Here is a 13,372-nt window from a genome sequence, read left to right on the forward strand (position 1 = left end):
TACTCTGAGGTTCGGTCAGAATCAATAGCGCCGTAATATGCGTGAAAGAAACGGTGAACCCGTTGGAATTACTCAAGGCATATACCTATGGCATACGATAATGATTAAACTAGTAGATGCGGGCATATATCCCCCTACTGGATTCTTACATCGAGTATAGATTTAAGAGTCAGGAAGTCGTTTCTGAAAGTATTTGTATGGAGTGTAGCCACGTATGGCAGTGAAACATGGACGATAAATAGTTTGGACAAGAAGAGAATAGAAGCTTTCGAAATGTGGTGCTACAGAAGAATGTTAAAGATTAGGTGGGTAGATCACGTAACTAATGAGGAGGTACTGAATAGAATTAGGGAGAAGAGAAATTTGTGGCACACCTTGACTAGAAGAAGGGATCGGTTGGCAGGACGTGTTCTGAGGCATCAAGGGATCACAAATTTAGCATTGGAGGGCAGCGTGGAGGGTAAAAATCGTAGAGAGAGACCAAGAGATGAATACACTAAGCAGATTCAGAAGGATGTAGGTTGCAGTAGGTACTGGGAGATGAAGGAGCTTGCACAGGATAGATTAGCATTGAGAGCTGCATCAAACCAGTCTCAGGACTGAAGACCACAACGACAACAACAACTGGATTCTTAGGCAGCACGCTCTGTATTATCACGAAATATGGGAGAGAGTGTCACAGAAATGATACAGGATTTGGGCTGGAAATCATTAAAAGAAAGGAGTTTATCGCTGCGACGGAATCTTCTCACGAAATCCAATCACCAACTTTCTCCTCCGAATGCGAAAATGTTTTGTTGACACCGACCTACATAGGGCGGAACGATCACCACGATAAAATAAGGGAAATCAGAGCTCGTACGGAAAGATATAGGTGTTCATTCTTTCCGCGCGCTATACGAGATTGGAATAATAGAGAATTGTGAAGGTGGTTCGATGAACCCTCTGCCAGGCACTTAAATGTGATTTGCAGAGTATCCATGTAGATGTAGATCTACTCTTATCTGAGGGAAACTACGAAGTTTCGCTTTCTGATGAACTTTCCACCTTATCAGCGTTACTGAATTTCTATTTATTGATGGTTTTCGAGTATGAAAGCTGTCAAAAAAGAAGGTGCGGGTCGATGCGCCATAGATAAGCTCAGTGAAACAATATCTGTAATTGTAGAGCGAAGGGGTTGGTATGGAGATGACAAACTCTCTGTACAATCATCGACATTTGTGTCGCAGAAAATGTCCACTCTGTTCAGATGTTTCGATGCGGGTTAGCAAAATGAGACAGTGAGCGGATAGCGGAATGTAGATTTCAGAAATTGCAAAGTTTGGCTTGAAGTCAGTGAGCAGCAAGACGCACATTTGCCTCACTCCCAAATCGCCACAGATGCAATTCGCATTAGACGATTCCGTTTATTGAACCATGACTTTGCGTCCCAGGCACAGGCTCCCCTTCTTAGTGGAATATCTTTGTGGGCAATGTAATCAGACATACTGTATGATCATCTCTGGTTATCTAGGAGAAAAAAAAGTCTTTTGTTTTCGCTGTGGTACAGAAGCTATTGCAGAAGTGCGATGAACATTACTGAAAACTGAAGTAATGATCATCATATGACTATTTATGGTGAGGCAACGACCCTGATAAACGTTATGAACTCACCTTTTTTTCTTGTTTGTTATTATTCAACCTGGCGCCGTGCGTGCTATCTTAATGACGGAGCTCAAAAGGATGGGGTAAGCCTTTGCCTTTACCTTGTCCCACGGACCATCCTGATATTTAACATACGTGGTTTAGAATACAACGAGAAAACCAAAGCACACGTTGTCCCAGCAATCAGAAAGCAAGAAGGTTCTAGCAACAAGGGCTCTTCAAAGCAAAAGGGATTTCTACAAAAAGAAATAGTTGACAAATTTAATCCTTGAAACCAGAAAAAGATTCTTAAAACGTTATGTTTGGAGCACAGTTGTGAAGAGTGCGAAACGTGGTCAATGGGGAAGACAGAAGTGAAACTACAGTAGTCTTTGAAATAAGACGTTAACGCGCCTGTTAAAGATAGGAGTAAGAAATAAAGATATCCTGCAAAGTGACTTTCAGAAAGAATGCCCCCATAAAGAACATAATGAATCGAAGAGATAGAATGGTTGGTCTCGTATTAAGAGATGAGTCTTCGCTGAAAACGGATGATGACGGAAGGAAAAATTCGTGAGTACAGACAGGAGCAGGTCTTGATATGAGTATCGAAGCAGTATGTTGTTGATATAGGACGCAGCAGTTACGCTGAAATGAAGACCGTGGTAGTCGACAGGAATGGAGAATTGCATCAAACAAACATTTTGGTTGATGAATAGCAAAAAACAATGGAAATCGATCTTAATAGCGAAACTAACCGCAATGATCACAGGCGATAATTTGCCATAAGAAAACTTAGACGACCAGTGACAGGTGATCGTCCGGGCAGCTGAGCTTTTTCAACAATCGGCTCTTTGCTGCTTCTTGACGAGGCAGCCGACTTCCCGAAAGCCGTCCCGCGGGACACTCCAGGCGCGACACCGTCACACCACGGCTATTTGCGGCTGTGACCCACGCTGACTAAGACTTCCTCGCTTTAATAGCGACCAGAGCCACGCCCTCACTCTTCCTCTCCTACCACCTGAGTACACACACACACACACGCACACACACGCACGCACGCACCATCGGCGGCAGCTTCTTCAAATACCGAGACGATAGGCGTCACCGCCATGACGAAGTGCGTGTGAAGCCCTCTCTCTTTTTCCGAGAAGGTTCCAGCTGTTGTTCTCTCCTGCCAGGGTCTCCTAGAAGACCGAGCTTAAAATACCGAAGGATAGGCATGCTGAGTTTTTACTTGGAGAGAACATTTCATGGTATTACAACTCGAGAGAAATCCTTGCACGTAAGTTCATGCTGTTGGAGACAAACTCCTCTGAAAGAAAAATGAATTACAATTTAAAATTTTCAGCAAGTGCTTTCATTTTACAGTTTTATCCTCATTCTTCTAGCATGCTCGTCCTGAAGTATTTTGGTTTAATTTTCCGCGTTACTGTTTTTTTTCCCTTTGGATGGGCTACTATAGTACAATTCTCTTTTCAGTTTGAAGTCAACAGTCCGAAACTAGCGGACGGGTTTTTTCAAAGTAAGTGGAAGAAGATTTTCAGCTCCATTAATTAGATCACAATCAAACTAAATGTTCTAATGTAGCCACAGGTCGTTATTATATTTGGATTAATGCTTGGACGGTGCTACCTCCGATAAAAAAATCTATTTGTGCAATGTAAGGATGTATATCCACAGCTGAAGCAAAGCGGAATAAAGGTCGATAATCTAATTTATATCTAGCGTTTCGTGAGAGTTATATTTACAAAAGTAATGCTGAAATAAGTATTAAAAGTTTAGCACTGCTTCAGTATGGGAAACTGATTCACCTATCCAATCATATTAAATGGTTGAAATATAAAAATTCATATAAAATCACAGTATATAGGAGAAAACAAAAATTAGCTTCATCCAAGAAAAAGAAGGCATAAAACAACAATATCAACTGCCGAAAGTTGATACCGAAAAATATATTTTCTTACTCTCACCTATTCTGCTTCTTCAGTTACAATTCCAGCTAGACATAATGGATAATTATAAATAAAGTCAAACAAATAAGTTAATGAAGACAGCTGCAGCATTGGAAACAAGAAATCTGACATTCCCTGAAAATCACTGTCTCCAAGTCTACACAGATTGTTTATTAATGCAAAAAGAAGGAAACTTTGGCTTGGGAATATACAGCAAAATTGTTTCTTTCTCTCAAACTTTAGTACCGGACCACTCATATTTTGAACGTGACTTGGAAGCCATCAGAATTCCAACAAGGCAGCTTGACAACTATCAACACACATTCGACAAAGCAGTTAGTTATATGTTGTGATTCCAGGGCAGCAACATTAGCGGTCATCAACACACAAGACCCAAAAACCGTTCAAGTTAAAGAAGTTGAGCTGTGACAATGATTTCGTAGGTTTTGGCAGTGTAATTTTTTAGGGTTCGTTTCGCTCTATTGAAACAGCACGAGACAAATAAAATATGGGAAAATGAACAAGTAAAAATTTGTAACTTTCTGTATGTCTTGTGTATTTGTGCAGACAGTCGAGTATCTTGTGCAGCAGAGACCATCCGTCAGTCCAGAGCCAACCGCAGCGCTTTGGAGCCAGAGACCAACGTGCACCTGCTGGCCGCTAGAAGAACGACCGACAACTATATGTCGCTCATTGATAGTTGTTAAGTAATAATGGCGGCGCCGTATTTTTGTCAACGAAATGGTTAAGCTATGGTTTTACGCCCGAGGAAAGTACAGTTACTATCGAGGAGCAGTGAGAGACAGTCAAGAGGAAGTATGTTTGTGTGTAGAGGGTAGAAAGAACAAGATATTCAGTTGCTGTTTGTTCGCTAAATGGGGCTGATGCCTTACCTATCGGTATTAATTAATCGGACGGTTGTATCGATTTACTGTGCAGGTGGGAAGTTCCTCAATTTTAAAAGTATGACTGCAGGTGTGTGTATTTCGGTGAAAGACCGCAACAAACAGTATACGGCAGTATATCAAAGATTGCGCTCCTCGATTTATTTTGAAGAATTAATGCAGTTACGCATTCTACAATTAGCTGTGTACAGGTTTAAGTTTTGTACCTTTAACGCGGTTACAAGTTTTTTGAGGCTTGTGAATCGTGAATCAAGGATGTATTGTTTGGCTTCAGCGATCGGTCGGGCTCCAGTGATGCTGTATTTGTAGCACGTCTATAAAATGGGTGGTCAATTGCAAAATTTAATGATGAAATCGTTCTCTGAGGTATATGGTAACGGCCGTGAATGCATTGCATGGATTTGGTATTTGAGGCGACATGTGAGTAGGATTTTGCGAATACTGAATTATTTTATTGTCGAGCGGAGTTCTTGATTTTGGTACAGATTTGAAGATACCGGAACATCCAGACCGGTGTTTTTTTTTAAATTTTGATAAAGTTTACCCCACTCAGAGTTGCGATAGTAGCATTTCGTGTTGATCCATACCCTAGCTGAACCATATTTAAGCATAATTCCACTGCAACCATTATTCCTGTAGTTAATAAAGACGAGTGACACTTTCATTGAGGTTTTGTTACTGGGATCGCGGATCACTAACCCCGTGAAGAGGCTGAGAATTTTGCAATTTGGTTTTAAACTGTGTTAAAAAGTGATGGTAGCACATATAATATTTGTTTGATTTTTTTTTTTTTTTTTTGTTACTTTATTTCGCTTAGAGTGGGGATTGAGTTTTGTTCGTCACTCGAGTACTCGCTGCCGTTTGTCTCCGTACGTAGTTAGTAAAGAGAAGGAAATAAATTGTTAATATTGTTTAAAAGTCAAAACCCAGTCCCCCTCCTTCTCATTTTGCCCAAAGTTACTAAATAATTGCTATTTAAGAGAAATCATTCATTATAATAGAAACAAACGAGATCTTAAACCGTGGAATATAAACAAATATGAAAGTTCTGTCGAAGACAGAGGTTCTCGAGTGACAAATGAACGCAAGATAGGTAACCCAAAGTATTTACGAGTTAAAGAATTTTCACTTAAATATAATTTAAACGATAAAATAATTAGGGCGATAGTTCGTGTTTAAAAAGATGTAAGAGTAAGTTACCTATTTAAAAGTAGAGAAAATATGAAGGACTAGTTTATTTCTGTTCTAAAGTTGAAAGTTTATGAACGCAGTTTCATAACATAAAGACAGAGACGTTGTTTAAATTATTGACGGGTGTTGCCCTAGAAACAAAATATATTGCTGACTGTATCTATCAAAATTCGTACACTTGAAACTTATTTTGGATTTTTGGTGAAGGTAGCACGCGTAAGTAAGAAGGTAGCAAAAGATATCAACCTTTATTATGAGTTTACTAAAAGCACAATAGCGTAGCGAGTGCATTTAAGATCTGTGACTTATGTTAAAGAGCGGTCTGACATGTATCTGTAGTAGTGATTCTTGGCTACTGTATATTCATTATTTGATGTCAATTGTGAAAGAGTGTGGGTGCAGCTAAATTAAAAGTGGCCACAGACAAGCAATTCATTGTAAACCCCCAAGTTTATCTAACTGATTGGGCTGGAACTACAAAGTGTGAATCTAACAGCTCAGTGAGCATTAAGTTGACAAAGGTAGCAACGCAGGAACAGACATATTCCATGCGACATTAACTGTAAAAGATGAAAGTTACGTTATTTTCGGTGAACGTAAGTCTGCAGCCCAGTATCATTGTTGCGGACGAGGTCCTTTGGTTGTCCCTAATTTGTATGTGTTCATTAGAACAGTCTACTAATATTCATGAATAGTTTAAAAAATATAGAATGAAACGAAAGAGCCTCGTTCTGGTAAATAATATGCTCCTCCCGAGAAATGCCTTGGTGGCCACAGGGATCATATTGCACATTCAACAGTTGTATAACCCTAGGCTTATACTCTCTGTTCACATAGAGGAATAGCGTGGATGGACGGTTTGATGATCGTAAAGTGGACACACACAGTTGCTTCTGCGTTCCGACTATACTCTTTCACTCTGTGATAACGCATTCAACAGGCAATCAGTCGAGTGTAGTGACCTCAGCTATGGAAAAAAAGTCCTCTTTCACACAATATTTCAGCAGTATTAGACCTATCACATCGAAAGGATTTGAGCAACAAAGTATTTCACATAGCATGACATAAATAAAATACTAAAATTCCAAACAATAACTTTTGAGTCAAAGAGAGAACATACTTGAAATGGATGTTTCAGTTGTCACAAGTAACGCAAAACAATAAATAAATAAAAAGAGAGAGAGAGGATTACCTGAACAGTAGTTTGAGTTGCAATTTAATGATGCGTGTGTCCCGTTTTAGATTAATCTTGGTTCACGAATCTAAAAATATAGTTTCCAGCAGGCGATGTAAGTCATAGCTATCAATTTTCACACCACTTTCAATTCTTATTTTTAGGTATTAAAACTCTAAAAGTTTCAAGTTGAAATAAATTGGTTGTCTCTTTAGCGTCATTTCTATAGGACGTCAGTCAATCTTGTAGATTACCAAAAGTAGCGAAAATAACTCTCTTAGAATATGTAGCCTAAAGTTTTATAATTCTTTCATTAGCATGTGTTAATGAAAACCAGATAATAATGACGCGGATAAGGGTATGAAAAACTGTTCACATGGGAAATTTATTGCGATTGTAAAACACTACACACGCTACCAATCCATATCTTATCAAAGAATGATATTATGTAAATTTAAGAAGTAAATTACATGAATTAAGAAAATAATTATGTGAGGCCTAGGAAAGATAACACATAGATATAGAAATAAGTCTTGAGAACGAAACTTGTAATTTCACTCTACTGTCCATCTTGGACTACTGAGTCCCGTTCAAGTAAACATTTTCTAATCTTCGTAAGTACAACAGTAACAGATCGTACAGTGTCATACAAGAAAGAAAACATGATAAAATACTAAAAGAACATTGGAATTCCGTAAACCACAATAAAAAGCATATCGGCAAACCTGGTACGTCTAGATGCACAACGATGTACCTGGTATTATATATTTCAGTGTAGTTATAGACATGCCAATTTTTCTAGATTATTCTATCATAAGTGCCTGTCTATTATGGCATCATATATGATCTATTAATGCCATATGTACAAGGAAATGAAAATGAATAGCTGTAATTAAGCGAACAGTTGGAATCACGCAAGAGGCCGGATAAAACATTTTGTTTCAATTTAACTGTCAGCTTCAGCGGAAAAGAGTAGTTCATTTTAGATGATTAAGGAGCACAAACATGAAAAAATCAGCTACATATGAAACTAAATTTATTCAGCAAACCGACAAAAATAGCTTTGAAGCTCTGCAAGACGATTAGTGCTTGCTTTGCTGATAACATGTAAATAAAGTAAATTAAAATAAATCAGTAACAAATAACATATATTGGTCTAACGAGACTATGACACAGTATTTAAATTCATTTGACAGCTCCCATTCACAAAATTCGGTTTCGATGTGTGATTTTACGCTTCCCTGGCGAAAGAAGATTATGAAAAGTTCTCGGGTATTCAGCCGGGTGGCGTCGTCCAAATGGTGCGATATTTCGGCACACCGTCAGGCGGTGCTTATGATTGGCTACCTTCTGTTGGGCACTGCAGAAGTGTCCAAGACGTCATCAAGAAATGGTGTGCTACTCTCAGTCATGTAAAACTGAGTAAGAGCAACGGTCATAAAAGATCTTAACCGCCAACGACTGGAGACCAGTCTCATGCACTGTTAACTACTACCAGTTTAAAATCCAGCAGGAATTCCTGGTCATAGAATTCAAGTCTATCTCAAAGAGTTTCCAGACAAACATTGCGAAGGGAACTGCATGCAATTCCCCACTGGAATCAGATATCTCGCAAAAGGCCACTGCTCACAGCGACACATACAGCTGACGTCTCACGATGCAGGGCGTCGAGTGCAACGATGGCCCAATGAGGTGTTTGAAGCGCAGTGTGCGTAGGGTGCCGCTTCTATAGTATTTTGGGAGTCTTTTTCGTACCATAAATTTGGTCTACTCTTGTTTGTTGCCGTTGACATTAACCAGAGTTAGCAAGCAAATAAACGACAGACATTGGCTGTGAATGGACACTGATGTAAATCAATGGTGAAAGTTGAATATTTGTGCCGAACCGGGATTAAAACCCGGTTCTCCTGCTTACTAGGCAGTTGCTTTGATCACTAGTCCGTTCGGACACAGTGGCCATCGAAACTGGACTGACTACCCTAGCACACCTCATGAGACCCAAATGCTCAACTCGCCCGTAGTGGCCCTTGCCCATTACCCTCATTACTCGCGAAATTTCGCCGATTCCCGTATGAGTTCGAACCTGGTGTGCATCCGCACTGAGCAGAAGTGTCGCAACACACGTGGCATGGATACGACTAATGTCTGAAGTTGTGCTGGAGGGAACCGACACCATGAATCCTGCAGGGCTGTCCATAAAGAGTTCGAGGGGGTGGAGAATTCTTCTGAACAGCACGTTGCAAGGAATCCCAGGTATGCTCAATACTGTCCATGTCTGGAGAGTTCGGTGGCCAGCGGATGTGTTTAAACTCAGAAGAGTATTTCTCGAGCCACTCTGTAGCAATTCTGGACGTGTGGAGTGTCGCATTCTGCTGCTGGAATTCCCCAAGTCCGTCGGAATGCACAATGGACTTGAATGGATGCAGGTGATCAGACAGGATGCTTACGTACGTGTCACCTGTCAGAAATGTATCTAGACGTATCAGGGATCCCATATCACTCCAACTGCACACTCCCCACACCATTTCAGAGCCTCCATCGGCTTGAACAGACCCATGCTGACATGCAGGGTCCATGGATTCACGAGACTAGCTCCATACTCGTACACGTGTATCCGCTCGATACAATTTGAAACGAGACTCCTCCGACCAGGCAACATGTTTCCAGTCGTCACCAGCCCAATGTCGGTGTTGAGGGGCCCAGGCGAGGCGTAAAGCTTTGTATGTGCAGTCATCGAGGATACACGAGTGGTTCTTCAGCTACGAAAGCCCATATCAATGATGTTTCGTTGAATGTTTCGCCCGCTGACAATTTTTGGTGGCCCACGATTGAAATCTGCAGTAATATACGGAAGGGTTGCACTTCTGTCACGCTGAACGATTATCTTCAGTCGTCGATGCTCCGGTTCTTGCAGGTCCTTTTTCCAGCCGCAGTGACGTCGGAGATTTGATGTTTTACCGGATTTCTGATATTCATGGTACATTCGTGAAATGGTCGTACGGTAAAATCCCTACTTCATCGCTACCTCGGAGATGCTGTGTCCCACCGCTCGTGCGCTGATTAGAACATCACGTTCAAACTTCCTTAAATCTTGATAATCTGCCGTTGTAGCAGCAGTAACCAATCTAACTGCGCCAGACGCTTACTGTCTTATATAGGCTTTGCCGACCGCAGCGCCGAATTCTACCTGTTTATATATCTCTGTATCTGAAAACACATGCCTGTACTAGTTTCTTTGTGCTTCAGTGTACATCTTCACGATGAGTATACTGTCGACACCCCCTCCCCTTTTCCAAACGGCCGTGTTCGCAGGGCTGCACGCGTAAGTTCTTCGTGGTCTGAAGGACACTATCGCAGGTCGACTGGCCAACTACGACATCCATATACTCCCAGAGAAAATATCTCTTACTGTTTGCAACAACTGTGGTGCGTAGCAATCGAGTTCCCCGCAGTTCAGTAGGTCTGCAGGGTCTAGTGCCTGAAAAACTCTCTTCCTCGCCGACATGAGTTCATCATCAAGGTTAGGCGCGATGATATACAATACTAGCAAACCTGGCAATGCTTCACAATTGCTAAATATGTATCGAAACTGGATATACATTCTAAACTCCTCCCCCCCCCCCCCTCCTCTCTCTCTGTCCATCTTCTCCTCCCCTCTCTGTTTGTCCATCGCCTCGCCCCCTTCCCCTCTCTGTCTTTTTGTCCCCTTACCCCTCTCTTTGATCTTGAGCCATATTTACTGTTATTCCAAACGAAATCTACAATGGGAATTGAAGTATCATAAAATGGAAGGGTAAATCCGTTGGTATTATTAGTACTTGGGGTGTGAGACTTCTACAACCGTTGGAGCTGTGAGAATGCAGCATCAACGACAATATCTCCCACAGGGGTGGGATAACAAAGTTTCGGACGAGTCAGGTTGCGTAGTCGTATTCTAAACATAAGCTATACGCCATAAATACACTTTTCCTGTTTTCTGTTAAATCGACGGCAAGGATGGAAACAACATAGCACATTGCTGTGTATAAAATTTCTGTTTGTAATCATGTATGTGTGAAACAATTTGTGTAAAGGTTTACATACCTGCTATCGTAGTTGAAACTGACTGCAAGAAAGAAAGGAAATCGCACATTTTCACAGCATAGTAAAGCATTTCCTTTATCACAGTGGGTTTGTCAGAAAACCCGTATATTATCGTTCAAAAATCTATAATCTATGCCGTCTGAATATTAATTACTGTATTATGTAAAAATATCAACTTTTCGAGATTTTTGATAACAACTTTTCCCCTTTATATGTATTATACATATATATATATATATATATATATTTATATGCTATATATGTTAAAAATATATAGCTTATGTCTGTTCTAATGTTCGTTGGGGTAACGTGTAAAAATTTGAAATAAATGTGTCAAGACCTTTTCGAGATTTTGATAACTACGTTACCCGTTATATATATATATATATATATATATATATATATATATATATATATATATATATATATATTAAAAAGATACATAGCCTATGTCCATCTGAATGTTCACTAGATTACCGTATGTCAGTTTGAAAGTCGGTCAAGAACTTTTCCATTTTTTTTTTTTTTTTTTTTAACTGCGTTTCCCTTTTATATTACATTGATCATTCAAAACATTAAGACCACAGCCTACCGCGAAGTGTTATGCCTCCTGTTGATGCTGCGGGCACATCACACGGGAAGAAAATAATATAAGCGGAACAGAGGCGAAAGGGTAGTCATTATAGCGAAGCTACGAGTCGCATAAATTAGGAAATCAACTTACATAAGCGGTTGTGACAAACGGCACATTCACTATGTTTGCATGCGAAACATCTTCCGGAAGACTAAACTGAAGCCCGCATGTCGTGGTCGTGCGGTAGCGTTCTCGCTTCCCACGCCCGGGTTCCCGGGTTCGATTCCCGGCGGGGTCAGGGATTTTCTCTGCCTCGTGATGGCTGGGTGTTGTGTGCTGTCCTTAGGTTAGTTAGGTTTAAGTAGTTCTAAGTTCTAGGGGACTGATGACCATAGATGTTAAGTCCCATAGTGCTCAGAGCCATTTGAACCATTTGAACTAAACTGAATTTCGGAAAACATTTTTCGCCATCACGTTTACATATTAAGGCTTGAAGCGGAATTGCTAGCCCCGTCAAATATGGCGCCTGCAAATCAGCTGCTCCAGTTTCTGATTTGGTCGGTACATTTTCTGTTTCAATTCAGTTAAATATTACAAGTAGACAGCTTCATGCTCAGTGTAATAATTCTACTTCTCCTTCACTACGCAAAAAGTCACTCCGTCTATGTTAACCGAAATTTTTTAAATAAATAACGTTTCAGAAATGGTTATGTGTTTAAATAGTAGCCAAAATCGATTGTGAAAGTGGAAAACCGTTAGCAAGAAGCGGATTCACATAATCGAGTCTGAAGCGATTACATGACCAACCAAAAGTGGTATTGGGAAGTCGGTTTACGAAACACGATTTCGGGAGCCCAAGTAAACATATTGACTGTCGCGACGCTCCGGCTGGAAACGGCGAAGCTGGTCGGTTTTTTGCCCGCTACTATCGTGAGCACCTATGGAATGTGGTTAAGGGTGGTGAAATAACGACTAGGTTGTATGTTATTGGACGACCACATCTCATCACAAAATGTAGAGGTCGGAGGCTCCCCCACTGTGTAATCCAGGACAGATAGCGATCAGTGGCACATCTGACCAACGCTGGTGCAGGCACAAATGTTTCGGAGCACACAGTTGAAAGGCTACTGTTGAACATGGAGCTCCAAAGCACACGACTCTTATGTGTTCCCGTGCTGACTCAACCACATGGTCAATTACGATTGCAGTGAGCACAACGTTACTGAGCTTTCACCGTGGATCAATAGAAACGTGTCGCCTGGTAGAATGAATCGCGTTTCTTTTTACACCAGGTCGATGGTTGTGTCCTTACACACCGTCATCCAAGTGAATGGGTGCTCGAAACGTGCACCACGCCGAAGATATGGACCGGTGAGGGCAGAATTATACTATTGGGTACATTGAGTTGGGGTTCTACGGGACCTATGGTAGTACTTGAAGACATCATGATAGAAGTGCACTATGTGACCATTATTGTGGACCACCTGCATTCCTTCATGGGTGAAGTCTCCTCTGATGGCGATGACATCTTCCAGCAGGATAACTCTTGTGACACAAGGCCAGAATCGTGCTGCAGTTGTTTGAGGAGCATGATACTGAACTCAAACTGATGTCTTAGCTAGCAAATGCCCCTGATCTCTACCCATTACAACACATACCTGGAGTCAATTGCGTGCCCACAAATCACCGTCCCACAATTTGCGGGAATTTAGTGACCTGTGAGTAGACATCTGGTATCACGTACTCCTGGAAACCTGTCAAAGACTTGTAGAACCCATGCCAACCAGAATCGCTGCCGTACTGTGTTTGAAAAGTGGACCAACACGCTATCAAACATGTGGTCGTAATGTTTTGGCTTAACGGTGTT

This window comes from Schistocerca serialis, chromosome 5, assembly GCF_023864345.2.
Source record: "Schistocerca serialis cubense isolate TAMUIC-IGC-003099 chromosome 5, iqSchSeri2.2, whole genome shotgun sequence".
Classification (NCBI taxonomy): domain Eukaryota; kingdom Metazoa; phylum Arthropoda; class Insecta; order Orthoptera; family Acrididae; genus Schistocerca; species Schistocerca serialis.